The 13,548-nt window shown below is 29.9% G+C and overlaps 1 protein-coding gene across 1 annotated transcript in view; it reads right to left on the bottom strand.

Annotated features, from left to right (window-relative positions):
* Positions 1–12,926, bottom strand: part of LOC129917870 (hillarin) — a 55,362-nt gene extending 42,436 nt beyond the window's left edge. The window contains exon 1 of the mRNA XM_055998065.1: positions 12,179–12,926. The gene's annotated coding sequence lies outside the window, so the exon portion shown is untranslated. The remainder of the gene's footprint in view (positions 1–12,178) is intronic.
* Positions 12,927–13,548: the final 622 nt, after the last annotated feature.

Here is a 13,548-nt window from a genome sequence, read left to right as displayed (position 1 = left end):
GATAGATTAAAATGGCCATACTTCGGTTAATTTTCAATGAAAAAATTTGGTGAGCACAGCATTTTGAAGGAAATTTAATTTTCTTTTTTTCTTTGGGGCAATGTTTATGTCTATCTCAACCCAAAAAAAATGTACGACTAAAAAAGCAAAAATACTCAAAAAATCGATTTTTTTGATATTTTTTTTATGATTGTTTTGACTATTTTGGTATGGAAATTTTTTTTTTCAATTTTTAAAAAAACATTATTTCAATAGGAAATTTAATTCTCTACAAAAAGTTTTATGTGCAATATATCAAAATTTTGCTTGGTTTACGAGGTATATTGAAAAAAACCAAAAAGGGGGCTTTTGCACCCCTATCTCCAGTTTCCACCCTCTCATTTAATAGCACTCCTCGGTTTTATCTTCTTGTATAACCAATTGAACGATTCCTGCAATAAAAACCCGTGAACGTCTTAGTTCCTTTCTAAACTACATAATCAATAGCATATAAGTACTTCTCAAGTGTGAAGAGTCTAAATTTCAATGATCGCATAAGGGTAGGGTAGCGGGAAAACTCTACTATCTTCCGTAATTGGAAAATGTCCCCTAAATTCAAAAGAAGGCTCCCAAGGGTATTGCGTCCAGCACTCACAGACTTTGTCAATTCTTAGCAAGAGGCAGTTCCTGTGAAAAAATGTTTGAATATGCTGCAGGTTCTGATACGAACTCAGGCTTCTGGCGTCATAGTCTATAGCAATAACGCTTGCTCCACGGAGTAAAGTGAGGAAAGGCGGCACAAAAAAATTAAGGTAATTTGGAGGGTTTCGTTCATGAAAAAAAAGATTTTATTCCGCTTATATTAGATTTCCAATTTTTTCAACTGCATTCGCGAATTCCTTCTGTTTTGACAACATCCTATTCCGTTAAACAATTATTCAATTAACAATGTTTGCTTTGCATAGAAAGAAAATTCCTAAACACGAAAATATAAGGGAATTTCATCTGGCCCAAGCAATTTTTATCGGTTTTCCTTATACTTCAATTAAAGGGAAGTAAACTCTGCTTTTCCTGTAAGATATTTTCGATTTGTAAGAAATGTGAACTTGTAAGGAAGTTACATTAAGGAATTCATTATATTTGTAAGTAGGATCGAAAAAGCTGAATGAACTTATTTATGTTGGCGATGAAATTCTCTTACCCTTCCTTACCTTTTGTTTTCATTTTCGTCTTAAATTCAATTGGATCTATAATTAATATTGAATATCTCAAATCTGACTGTTTTGTAAAACAAAATGTATAGAATTTCTTTTTATAGCGACAACTCATCCATATCATGCACACCCAAATTTAATAGCACTCAATGACTCACAATCCCAATTCAAACAAATTTTTAGTAAGATAAACCATTTAGCTAGTTAACGCCATAATCTACACCTACTTCCGTTTGCTGCTTTAGATTAATACTGCTGCTGCAGGTGTCGTCATGTCCATCTTTATATCTCGCACCGACCATCTATGGAGTTGAAATACAAAACATCCCATCATGTACTCTGCGAGAAGTTCAAAGATCCATTGGCGTTGTTCATTTTTTTTTTTTTCCCATTTTAAGCCAAAAGCTGTAGGTACTCTTCATGCTGAAGTGACAGCCATTGATTTAGTACAAAAATATACAACAACAACAAAGAAAAAAAATCACTTTCTTCTTTTTTAACAAATGGCAGTACAACAAATGAAATTGTTGAGTAAAATAATAAATTTTGTTGCAACACCACCGACCATACCGTTGCGTTTATTTGTTGGTTGCGCCTGGAATAAGTTTTCTTTTTGTTTCCCGCTTCAAGTGCATCGACCGTAGCAGCACACTTTCTTGCATGTGTCACTGATGTGCTGCTGCTGCTGCTAGATGCTAGAGCTGCTAGTTGCTGTTACTGCTGCTGATGCAGCCATCATAGCCTCGAGTTCAAAGCCGACCAAATATATCAAAACGACTACCAACTTCAGGCATAATTTGTGGCCTAACGTAGATAATTCGATGAATGTGCTGTGCAATAGCGCAACATACCTATACAATAACAACTATAATTGCAAATGATATTTCATATTGATTTTTGCATCCTTATGGTCAGGAATAATATACCTCAAGACTTTCTTTTAATTTTTTTTTTTTCTTTCTTAATAAAAAAAAATAACTTAGGTTTTGAAAGGAGTCTTTAAAAAGCATATAATGTCGATGGTGACGATGATGGTGTGAAAAACATCCATTATTATGCGGTCTTGGGGTTAGAAGTTGAGTTCATTTAGAAGACACTTATAAGATTCAACGATGCGGTCACTTTATCATAGATTTATTTTACTCATTATGGTAGTTAAATATTATTTTTGTTGCAAGAGACAGTTTTTAAGATGATTAATGGTTTCGAACGAGAACATATCAGTTTTAAGGATCAATTAATACAAAAAGAAGTGTGGGGAGTTTGAAGAGTTTACATAAATAACTTTAATTGAGAACAATGAACCTAGGCAACATTCTTCTTCTTCCTTATATACGGCGCATTGCTGTTATGATCTCGTAGTCATTTTAACTCTCCACTAATGATCCACATTTTTTTTTTGGAAAGTCTCCCTGGTATTTTTGCATTTGCTTCTATCAGGTATATTGGAAAGTTGGTCATGTAATCATCCTCGTATATGCGTAATTCTAAGCTTAAAAAGCTTAGCTACTGCTTAGCTAGGCAGCGCCCTCTTGAAAAAAGACGCAAAAGCTTCTACGAATGACGTTTATAACGAAAGGGAATGCAAATTATCTATCTGAACATAATGTATTTTTTAACGAAACTTGAGACCTCTAGACCTTTAGATGACTTACAGATATGAGCATAAAAACTAGAGAGAAATTGGGACAGTTTATAATTTTGAATGTTTGAAGGATAAGCAGAGATATTATATTTTTAATTGATATAGTGAAATGTTTTCCACAGTGCTTTGTTGTGATGGTGAGGCACTTGACCAGAGACCTTAGAAACGTTATAAAGATTGCTAGTGCCTGTTAGTTCTAGTTATTTAAGTGCCTTCGGAAATAAGGCCCCAATAAAAAAATTAAATAAGGCCCTTAAAAAAATACACACAAAATAACAACAACGAAATTTCTCAAATTTTTGGTTGTTATTTCATTTTTTGGGGCCTTGTTTCATTCTGTTTTTGAGGCATAATTCACACATGAAATAAGACCCAAACACTAATTTTGGGGCTTACTTTCATTTTATTTTAAAAAACAATTTGGGACCTTATTTCATTTTTCATAATTTTAAATAAAAATTCAAAACTAAATTGTCTTTCAAAAAAACTTTTGTAAAATGCCGCTTATCAAGGACCCAGATTTGGCAAAGTACTGCATATTGTGGACTCCCTCGCGCGATTTTTCAGCTATTCTGTTATTAAATAATGCTTTTCAATGTTAAGATCGTGCTGCAAACTAATGCGTTTCCATGTAAAGATCGTGCAGTAAACATCCTTGAGAAACAATTTTAAAAGTTCCATCTATAAAGATGGTTCTGTTGGTTTGGGGTGATATTTCATTACCTTAAATAAATTAATTATGAAAAAGAAAAATTGGGGTCTTATTTAATTTTTCTAAAAAAGTTCAAAACTAATTGGGTCTTTGTTTCATTTATTTTTGGGGCATTTTTTCATTTCGATGGGGCCTTATTTCACTGGGGCATATATTCATTATGAAAAAATACCCCAATTTGGGGCCTTATTTAATTTTTTCTTTTGGGGTCTTATTTCCTGGTAGTGAGGCGGCTTAGCAACAAAACCGTGCACTTTGTGATAAAAGCATGAAATTTATATCATTGGTACTACTCAATATAAGAGTTATTTTGAGATATTGGGCCACCTTGTATTCCATCCAGGAGGGTAGATAAAAGAGCTTTTCTGTGTTGCACCCGCATTGTTGCATATCATAGTACAGCTAATGAAACCTTTTTATTAATATAATACATGATTTCGAGGTAATTTTTAACGCCCGATCGAATAAAACCAATAGCATAATGCCTGGACCGTCCCGTCATCTAAAAAGTTATTGCACTCCTTATAAATAGTCATTTACTTAAAGAACAAGAGCCAAAATATTACCAAGTACTCCTTGAAAATAAGTGGTAGGCTGATGAAATTTTGTATGCACGTTTACTATACTATAAAAAAAAATAATAAAATATGCTCATCAAAATATTTCGGGTTAAAGGGTGTTTTTTTTAGTGAGAAAGAACACTTTTGAAATGGTACCCTTGCACCACATGTAAATTTTTGCATTTTTTAGAACCGCATATATATTTTACACATCGTATGAGAATCAAATATAATCAAAAAATGAATTACATTTTTACCATGGAATATTGAATTTTCATGCAAAATTTAAATTGCTTGCTTTTATTTTTTATTAAATTTTCATACAAATTAATGTTTTGAAGGATTGAGGTGCAAAAGTAAAAGTATGAAAAATAATTGTGCAGTTTGTGATAAAAGGATCAAATTAATAGGATTGTTAGTACAATATGTAACCCTCATTTTAAGATATTGTGACACTTAATATTTCACCTATGAGGATGTACATGAGCCATCTAATAATCCCAAATTTCACAAAATTGCATTTAAATTGCTTTCTGTGCATAGTTATAAACATCATGTTTTTAAAATTCTTGAAATCAATACTGCTCAATGAGCAGTGCTCATGCATTGAGTTTTTTGTTTTTTATGCAAGCAATGATTTCAGATTGAACTTCAAAACTTTTCAAATAAAGCTTCAGCTTCTTAATATTCGTTTGAAGAAATTAGCCATATCTAAGTATAAAGGCTTTCATTAAGAAACTCCTTTAAAGAATTGTGTTTTACTTTTCCTTAAAAGTCTGAAAAATAAAATACAAGCTTTGACTTATGAGAATATTCGATTTTATTTTATTGTTAAAAAACATTGATTTTGATATTTTCAAAAATCAAAATATTTGTTAAAAATGTTTGAACTAACGACATCTTTATCAATAGAAAAGCATTAAAATAGTATTTGTTAAAGATAATGATCATTTAAAGTCAAAAAACAAGATTTGTTTGCAAAAATTTGATAGAATAAGTAAAGCATAAAACGGCTCTTGGATTTAATAGAAACTGTGTATTGTTAAAAAAAATTAGTTTACAGAATTAACATTACTGGATTTCTCGATATGTCCAACTTTGCGCTTGATTATCCCAAAAGCAACTTAAATCTTTTTTTTCTTGATTTTTCAAATTAATGCGAATAATAAAATTTTTTTTTTCAAAAATCCATTCCTGATTTTTGTCGGAAATTTATTCAAAATTTCAAAACTCTCCTTAACTTTCTTGTGCAATCAGTATTCATTGGAATCTAGCGGAACACGTTATAAAGTTTGAGCTATAGATATAATACCATTTTATTTAAATTCCAATTCCAGAAAAAATTTAAAGCCAGTTAATTTTAAACTGTTCTCAATTCCATTCGAACTACCATGAAAAAAAAACATAAAATTCGATGTTTTAATTCAATAAACGCAGGTTTCAGCACCATTGTGAACTTTTTTCTTGATTGCTTAGTTATTACTTTTAATGTGGGTAGTAGGTATCATTATGTGTATTCTTTCAAAAATGATGATGATTCTATTTGGAGTAAAAGTATCTCATTCAACAGAGTAGGTATACCTTTAATTCAAAAACAACAATTCACCAAAAACTATTGACCACCAAAATGTGGGTGATACTATTTTTCTATCCAAATTTATGGTCTATTAAATGAATTCAGATTATGTATATATGGTCTGTCAGATATTACCATAAACGGCAATTTTTCTCATTTCTATAAACATATGGCATATTATAAGTTGTAATTGGATTATATCATAATAGTCCAGCGAAACATTATGCGATAGTTAAAGACTTAATGAACCATTTGAAAAGGCTAATTTAGCGAATGAATGGATCAGTATTAACAGAAAAAAACTTTACCGTAGTTTATCTCGAAGACTATAAATATAACTCTGGGAATATGAAATAAATAAAATTACATGAATAAAGATGAATAGCATCAGTGTTGTTACTAAGCTTTTCAAAGAAAACCGTTGTTTTTTATATATGTAGACAAAATTGCTGTTTAAATAATTTTTTTTTTTATAATGAATGATAGACAACACAAATAAATTGAAAAGCACCACAGGTAGAAATTGAATAGAAACACGCAACGTTGCAAATAAAAGATTATCAAAACTTTAATCCAAAGATTAAAAATTATATAAAAAATAAAACACTATAAGGATTTCAGTGTGAAATTATTTACACAAAAAATATTTTTTCTGACTTCTTGATATCAAATAATATCGAATAATGTAATTAATTCCCTCATTATTTATATCGTTCCATTAACAAATTCTAAAAACAACTGCTAATTAAGTATCACCTACATAATAACACAGAACAAAATATTTGAACTTGACATTGAAAGTGAAAATTATAAACAAAAATGAATAAAAAAAACTTGAATAATTACATTTTTATTAACATTTAATGAAAAAAAAAATCTCATTTAAAAATTAATTCGGGTGAGAATTGTCCACTCGGCTATTTAATTTGGCTCATGGATAGTATACGTTACTTAGTCTATATTTTGGTCAGTATTGTTCCTCGATCATTTGTTTTGTCTACAACAATATTTTTTTGAAACAAGCCCAAGTTGTGTTCTTTTTGTTTTCATTATTTATCATCGTAAACTGTATTGAGAGAGTGACATTACCAGTATGTCAACTGATGATGTCAGAAATGAAAAGAAGAACAAGATAAATTGTAAACAAAAATGACAACGAAGATACAACAAAAGATAAATTATGAAAATAATCGCATGTGTTTATTTACTATTTATACATTGTTTTCCGCAACAGAGGACTTGTTGAAAGAGTTTATAGAAGTAATAGTGCTATATGCATGTACAATAGTCATAAGTATGGGTATAAGTAAAAGCCTGTATAAATATTTATGTAGGTATATGAAGAAACTTGAGTTAGTTTTTAACTTAAAAGGTTTTAAAATTAAATTAATGAAAAAAGAAATCTTAAGACGTGCGTCATTGTCGATGAGAATCATTATGAAAAGATCTCGGCACACATGAAAGCAAAAATAATTATATTTGTCACACTCACAATAATAAATAAATAATTGACCGATTTTTTGTGACCCTGAAGCAGATAGATACATTGTTGATGGGAATAGTTTTGTATGAAATTTTAATTTGCTTTGAAGTTTTAATTTGAATTTTAGAGAGAAGTCAATTCTTCCTTAAGGAATATGGAGACAGACCTTCCTGTTTTCAATTAATCGTAAACTAGCACTGAGACAGAAATAAATCGATTTCACTATTCCTTTTTTATTCGCATGTTAGCTTTTTTGAAGATAATTGTCATGACTTCTTCTGTACTTGAGGGCGTACTCTATGAACGAAATCTTTTGTCGGACTCGCAAATGGTCAGAGTTCAAGAAAATCTTTACACATAGGTACACATTACACAAATCTATTACCTGGAACACTTTTTGCTCATCGTGCTGAAGAAATTTTTTTTTGCGCTTCTAAAACCACGACGCCAAGATTTTCCATCTATTCTACTCTACATGACTCTTATTGATTAGATGGACTACTGATTTTGTATATCCAATTCCAAAATAGGGCAAATTCATATACCTAAGGTATCTCTATCTAAAGAAATATTTCGAGAATTCTAATTTAGTACTGAGGACTGCAACCTAAAGTTCTCTCTGAAGAAAGAAAGCAATATTCAGAATCAAATTGGATCATTTTCACTAAGCTACTCAAGTTCATTGGTTTAAGTTGGCAGGTAGAAATTAAGAATACATAGTGGTCGACTTTATAGCCGCCTGGCTGTAACTTATGGTAATATAAGCCGTGTTTCGGTGGTACTCAGTATTTTACTGAGTAAGCATTTTCTGCTGTTAACAACAATAAACGATTACCTACTTTATTTTATTATTAACAATCCTTTATTGTTAAATGGTTACAAATGTATAATTTTATATAAAAAAAAATTCTCTGTAAACCAACAAACAAAAAACTTTTATTTATCCTTAGTAATCATTTGTTGTTGTTTCCCGTGCTAAATTTTACTGAGCTAAGTACTGAGTTACCAATAAAACACGCCTATAGTTTGAGAATCATTCGCAGATTAGTTTTAAATCCGATAGCATCTATATAGGGTGTCCCACAGTCACCGCCCCAAATGAAAACCATGGATTCCTGACGTCATTTGAAGTCGAATGAATTAAAATATTTTCAGAGTTATTGCGGTTAACAAAAAACAAACAGATGAAGCTCAAAAAAAGTTTCAATTTATTTGAATTAATTGTGTACAATTTTTAACTATTTTTAATTATTTTTATTTTTTTATTTACTCAGTTTGTTTGTTTTTTAATGAAAAAAAATTATTTTTCTAAGGAAATAAATTAATACTCATTAACGTGTTTTTTTTTTTAATAAAATTATATAAAAGTAAAAAAACAACTTAAAAACGAAAAAATTGGATTTGATGCAAAATTTCGGAGAAACGGCTGTCCGCAGAAAAAAAGTTTTGAGAAAAACTAAAACTGTAATAAATTCTTGATATTAAAAAAAAGCTGTGAAAAACATATTTTTATACTTTTAAAGCTTCTTACATAATCTTTAAGAATAATTGCTTTATCGAAATAATGCGCCATATTTCTAATAAATAGCACCAATAGTTTTTAATTGGCAGTTAATGTAGAAAGTTTGGCTTTTTTGGAAAACAAGCAAATTTATGTAAAAACTACGAAATTCAGAAAAAATATTTTTCGTGCATAAACTAACGGGGCTTTATTTTTGGATTTTAGGAATGCGCCTAAAAATAAATATTAAATAGCTTTTTGTTTGAATGTTTGCATTTATTTACAAAAATAAATTATTTAAACTTTTTTTTTACTGCATAAATTTCGAAATAACTAAGCAAATAATGAATTTATTTAATTTTTAAAAAATACGTGTTTTATTATAGCTAAAGCCCTTTCGATTGACATTATTAATTTTAAAATTTACAATGTTGGGTTACAAGGGGTTAAGGAAAAAAAGAGCAAAAATCATTAAAATACAGAATCCATAACTCGAAAACGGGATGAAAACGACTTAAAATGATCTCAAAAATCCTTGGTTTTAATTTGGGAGCGGTGACTGTGGGACACCATGTAAATACAATCAAGCAACCAACGACACACTTTTCTTAAGCACTCAACATTGTATGCGATTTGATATTATTTCATATTCAGTATTAACTTATCTTATCTATAAGAAAAGTTAATTTTTTATGTGATTCGAGTGCATATTCTAAAAAAAATTACAGGCACGCTGGATGAGGAGAAATTTTAGTTTTGAAACTGTTCACTTAGAAGAATTAAAGATCGTTTCAGCTTTCCGTGGCAAACTATTTTTGAAATTTAGAAGAGATCTTATAACTAACGAGAGGAATCCGAGAGACCACTGGAAATCTTATTCGCTCATGGACTGACCCAAAGAAAAAAAATAAAAGGAAACGTTGACTTCGATGAGCGGGAGAAATGAATAATCTAGAAACACTTTCAAAGCTTTTACCTTTTAGCTTTTAGTGAATAAATCAACAATTTTAAACATATGAGGTTTACCAGTTGTCAAATGGAGGTGGTCTAAATAATGTAACAAAGGTACTATTTTTGAAGTGAAAACTTCTTTAGTATCATAGTGATTTGAAACAAGATGAAACGAAAACGCGACACGAACATTCAACTTGTTATTACATTTTTGTTTTAAAGAAAGATGAATGAAATTTGTACTGTAGATAGGTAATTAAATAAACTATAATTGTACAAAATTTCAATTAATTTCATATTCAAAATTCTGAGATAACGGTACAAAGATGTTCTTTTTCTACACACGTTATATCTTTTGATCTAGTGCACCTGCAAATTTTATTTAACTTTATTACGCATGCTGATAACATAGCCTTTTATTTGATATATAAAACATAACATAATTTAAAAAATTGAAAAATACCTCAAAACACCTGTGGAGATCTGTTGCCGATGACCAGCAACCAGTGTGGAAAGTACCGTATTCTCAGTTTCAAATTTCGATATAGTTGGCTTTAAAAAATTCTTACTTTTTTTTTGTAGGCATGGAAGAAATATGATTGATACGTCGTATAAAAAGTGAAATAAGCTTTCAGATGATATAAAATTTATCATTAGTTGTCATTTAAAAAAATAGATTTAATGAAAGAAAAAAGATTGATTTTTGTACTTTTTTGATGAAAAAATTGATTGGGTTCAAAAAATTCTAGCTCTTTTTGTAGATGTTGTATAGACATTGTCGATATAAATATTTTGAGCTGAAACAATAAGCTTTCGGGTGATATTAAATTTATTATATGTAGGTGGGTGGATTTAAAGGTGATAGAATAAAAAAAGGTAGACTTTTTCGATTTTTTTTTGCAAGAAAAATGATTTTTTAAGGTTTCACTTCTACCACGTGTGAATTGCACACATGACTTTTTTTTTTTTTGTTAATAGTGCTATGCTTACGAATTATAGTTAAAATAAAAAAACTCCAAATGATGCGAAGTTTAAATCAAATAAATCAGTCAAAGCTGATGGAAGAGGTTCTGGAAAGAAGTTGTAGAATTTTTATAAAAAGGCCACCGTCTGTCAATTAAAAATATCATCCATATAAATGGCTTTTTCTGAACGACTTAAAACTTTGTTTTAAAGATCATATTTAGAGTTTTTCCGTGCAGCTCAAGGTCACTCCATTAAAATTGAAATGGATCATGGGCCTAGCAGTAAAACTTCAAAGCTAATGCATTGATCGCTATTTCATTTCAAACCCTTTTTTTTACCTCAAAACGAGTTAATTGTAAAATATAAAGAGTGGCAAGTCTAACCCCTTTTGTGTGTTTTAAATTTTAAACATAATCCATAATGCATAGTTCATAAATATATGAATCTACTTTGAGCCTTGCTGAAGATTGCTAAAAAAACAAAATTCCTCTATCTTCAGACTTTCCTATTCCCAGAAATTAATAAAAAACACAAAATCCCAAATATAAAAAATCTACGTATGTGTTTGGACCACACATATTTAACTTACATAAATATTTTTTTTTAAGAATTAAAGTCCACAACATAGGTTCAAGTTCATAATTGGACCTCTTTACACCAAAATTCATTCACTGATGTGAGCGGCATTCAGGTGAGATTTCTTTTGATGTTTATGTGTGTGTAAGTGTCTTCATATAACTATACGAATTTTCTAGACCTATACATCTTTCAATTCTGCGCCCCTAAATATTTCAATTCATCGACAAATGTACATACATATGTGCGAGAAGACATTCCTCACAGCTCGTAAAACAAGAATTAAACTTTCTACCCAAAAACAACAGATGAAAAAAAATAATATAAAAAAAAAACTTAAAAATATCTTGCTTCGCCCCATCAAGCTTCTCTCCAGCAAAAAAAAAAACAGCATTTTTCATCGTTCCATTTCAACATTGGCGGCCAGTTTCCGGAAAAACTAGGACGCACTTACGCATACTTAAAATATGACCTACCCAAACTCATGTGTAGATATACAAATAAAATAAAATTAAATGATTAAAAAAAAAAAAACTATTAAATAGAAACAAAAACAAAAAATAAACTAATACAGAATTTCTAACTCATCTGTCACATTATTTACACCTACACTAGTGTGTATACATAGTTTAAGAATAAGTAGAAAAAAATCTACTACTAAAGATAGTTTTGCATAGAATTTCTGCCAACCACCGTCACATCGCTTCACCGCCACTATCAGCCATCAACCAGCATCACTAGCACCAGCACCACTCCACCTCACTTCATTCACTTAATCTCCATTTCAATGGAATTTTATAGAAAATCTATAGAAAGAAATGGGAGGTTGGTGTGGCTGTGCACACAGGAGAGAATATAAAGAATATGGCTGCAAGAAAAAAAAAATAAAAACTGTTTTCCGTCTCTTCTTATGCGGATGCTGGATTGCTAAACGAAAGAGCTGAGTAGCGAACTCGTTTTTTTGAGCTATTGAAATATTATATTGGACTTTTGACCATCTTATTGGTTTACTTACTTTTGTTGATTGTATCTGCTTATTTGGATTATCCCTTAATGAAATCACCTCAGTAATTATGTTAAATTATTCCAATTATTCACTAAAATCGACTCGGAAGAAATGTAACAACAATTTTCACAACTTTGTATTTCTTTTATTTTCGATATGAATGTAGATCAAAAAGTTGTTTTATATCTAATTCTTTTTCTTCTATTTATTGAAAAACCAATATGCAACACATAAATTGAACAAACTACAAAAAAAAAAAAAATAATCACATCAACTTTCTTCTTGAGAAATTTCACACAAACGTCGTCGTCGTGGTCGTCGTTAACGATGTCGGTCGTAAAGAATATTTATTTTTAATATTTTTTTTTTTTGCTTTTTAATTCCTTTTTTTTAACTTATTTTTTTTTTTATTATTTTACCTTTCAAGGTATGTATCTTGTGTCTGATGATTATTATACACTTGTCTCAGGTGTATGTGTGTGTGGGTTGTATGGTTAATAAATTGTACAAATACTTTGCTTGTAATAGTTAACTTGGTTGTAAAGGGGGAAATAACTTTACTCAACACAAACAGTTAAGAATACACACACTAGACAAAAATTAGGTATGAGAGTATTTTTTTTTTTTTTTTCAAATAAAAACAACAACAACAACAGGAGAGAAGTATACAATAATAACCAAATATAAACACAATTCCGAAGAAACCGAACACGAGCGCGGACGTTTGACGTATTCGACGGTTAGCTCAAAACTGAAATTTGTGAAATGTTTCTCAGGTGAACAATGCTCAAATGAAACCAGGTGGGTTATAGTAGAGTTGTGGTTTTTCGTTTCTTCTCTCTACTATGATTACGACTACGATGATGATCAACATGAAAACAGGTGTTAAGGGTTGCCAAGCCTTATGATTGACTTATAATTACAAGCTTTAACTCAAGTAGCACAAAAGTCTAAGATACACCAAAATATTTGGTGTATTTTTTGCACTTTCGTGATATGCATTTTGAATATAAAAAATACACCATTTTCTCGTATAAAATAAACTCCGGTGGTTAAAAAAATATACCGATTTTGGTGTATAAATGGCACTAGTGGTATATTAAATGATCTGTTTTTGGTGAAAATTATCCCTTTGAAATTGAAAAATACACAATAAATCTATGGATAAAATACACTATTTAAATTATTCTGATTTAAAATTTGAACCAAAGTTTATTTTTTATCTCAAACATTTCTTATGAAATAAATGAAAATGAATTTTTATTCACTTTCATAATATTGCCATAAGAAACCAATGGTTAAATATGATTTTGTTTGCCAAATTTTAAAACGAAACACATTCTATCTACTAATTTTAGATGCTACCCCCTCTAAAAATC

Source organism: Episyrphus balteatus, chromosome 1 (genome assembly GCF_945859705.1).
Source record: "Episyrphus balteatus chromosome 1, idEpiBalt1.1, whole genome shotgun sequence".
Lineage (NCBI taxonomy): Eukaryota > Metazoa > Arthropoda > Insecta > Diptera > Syrphidae > Episyrphus > Episyrphus balteatus.
Note: the sequence above shows the minus strand (reverse complement) of the source record. Positions and strands in the feature narration are given on the sequence as shown.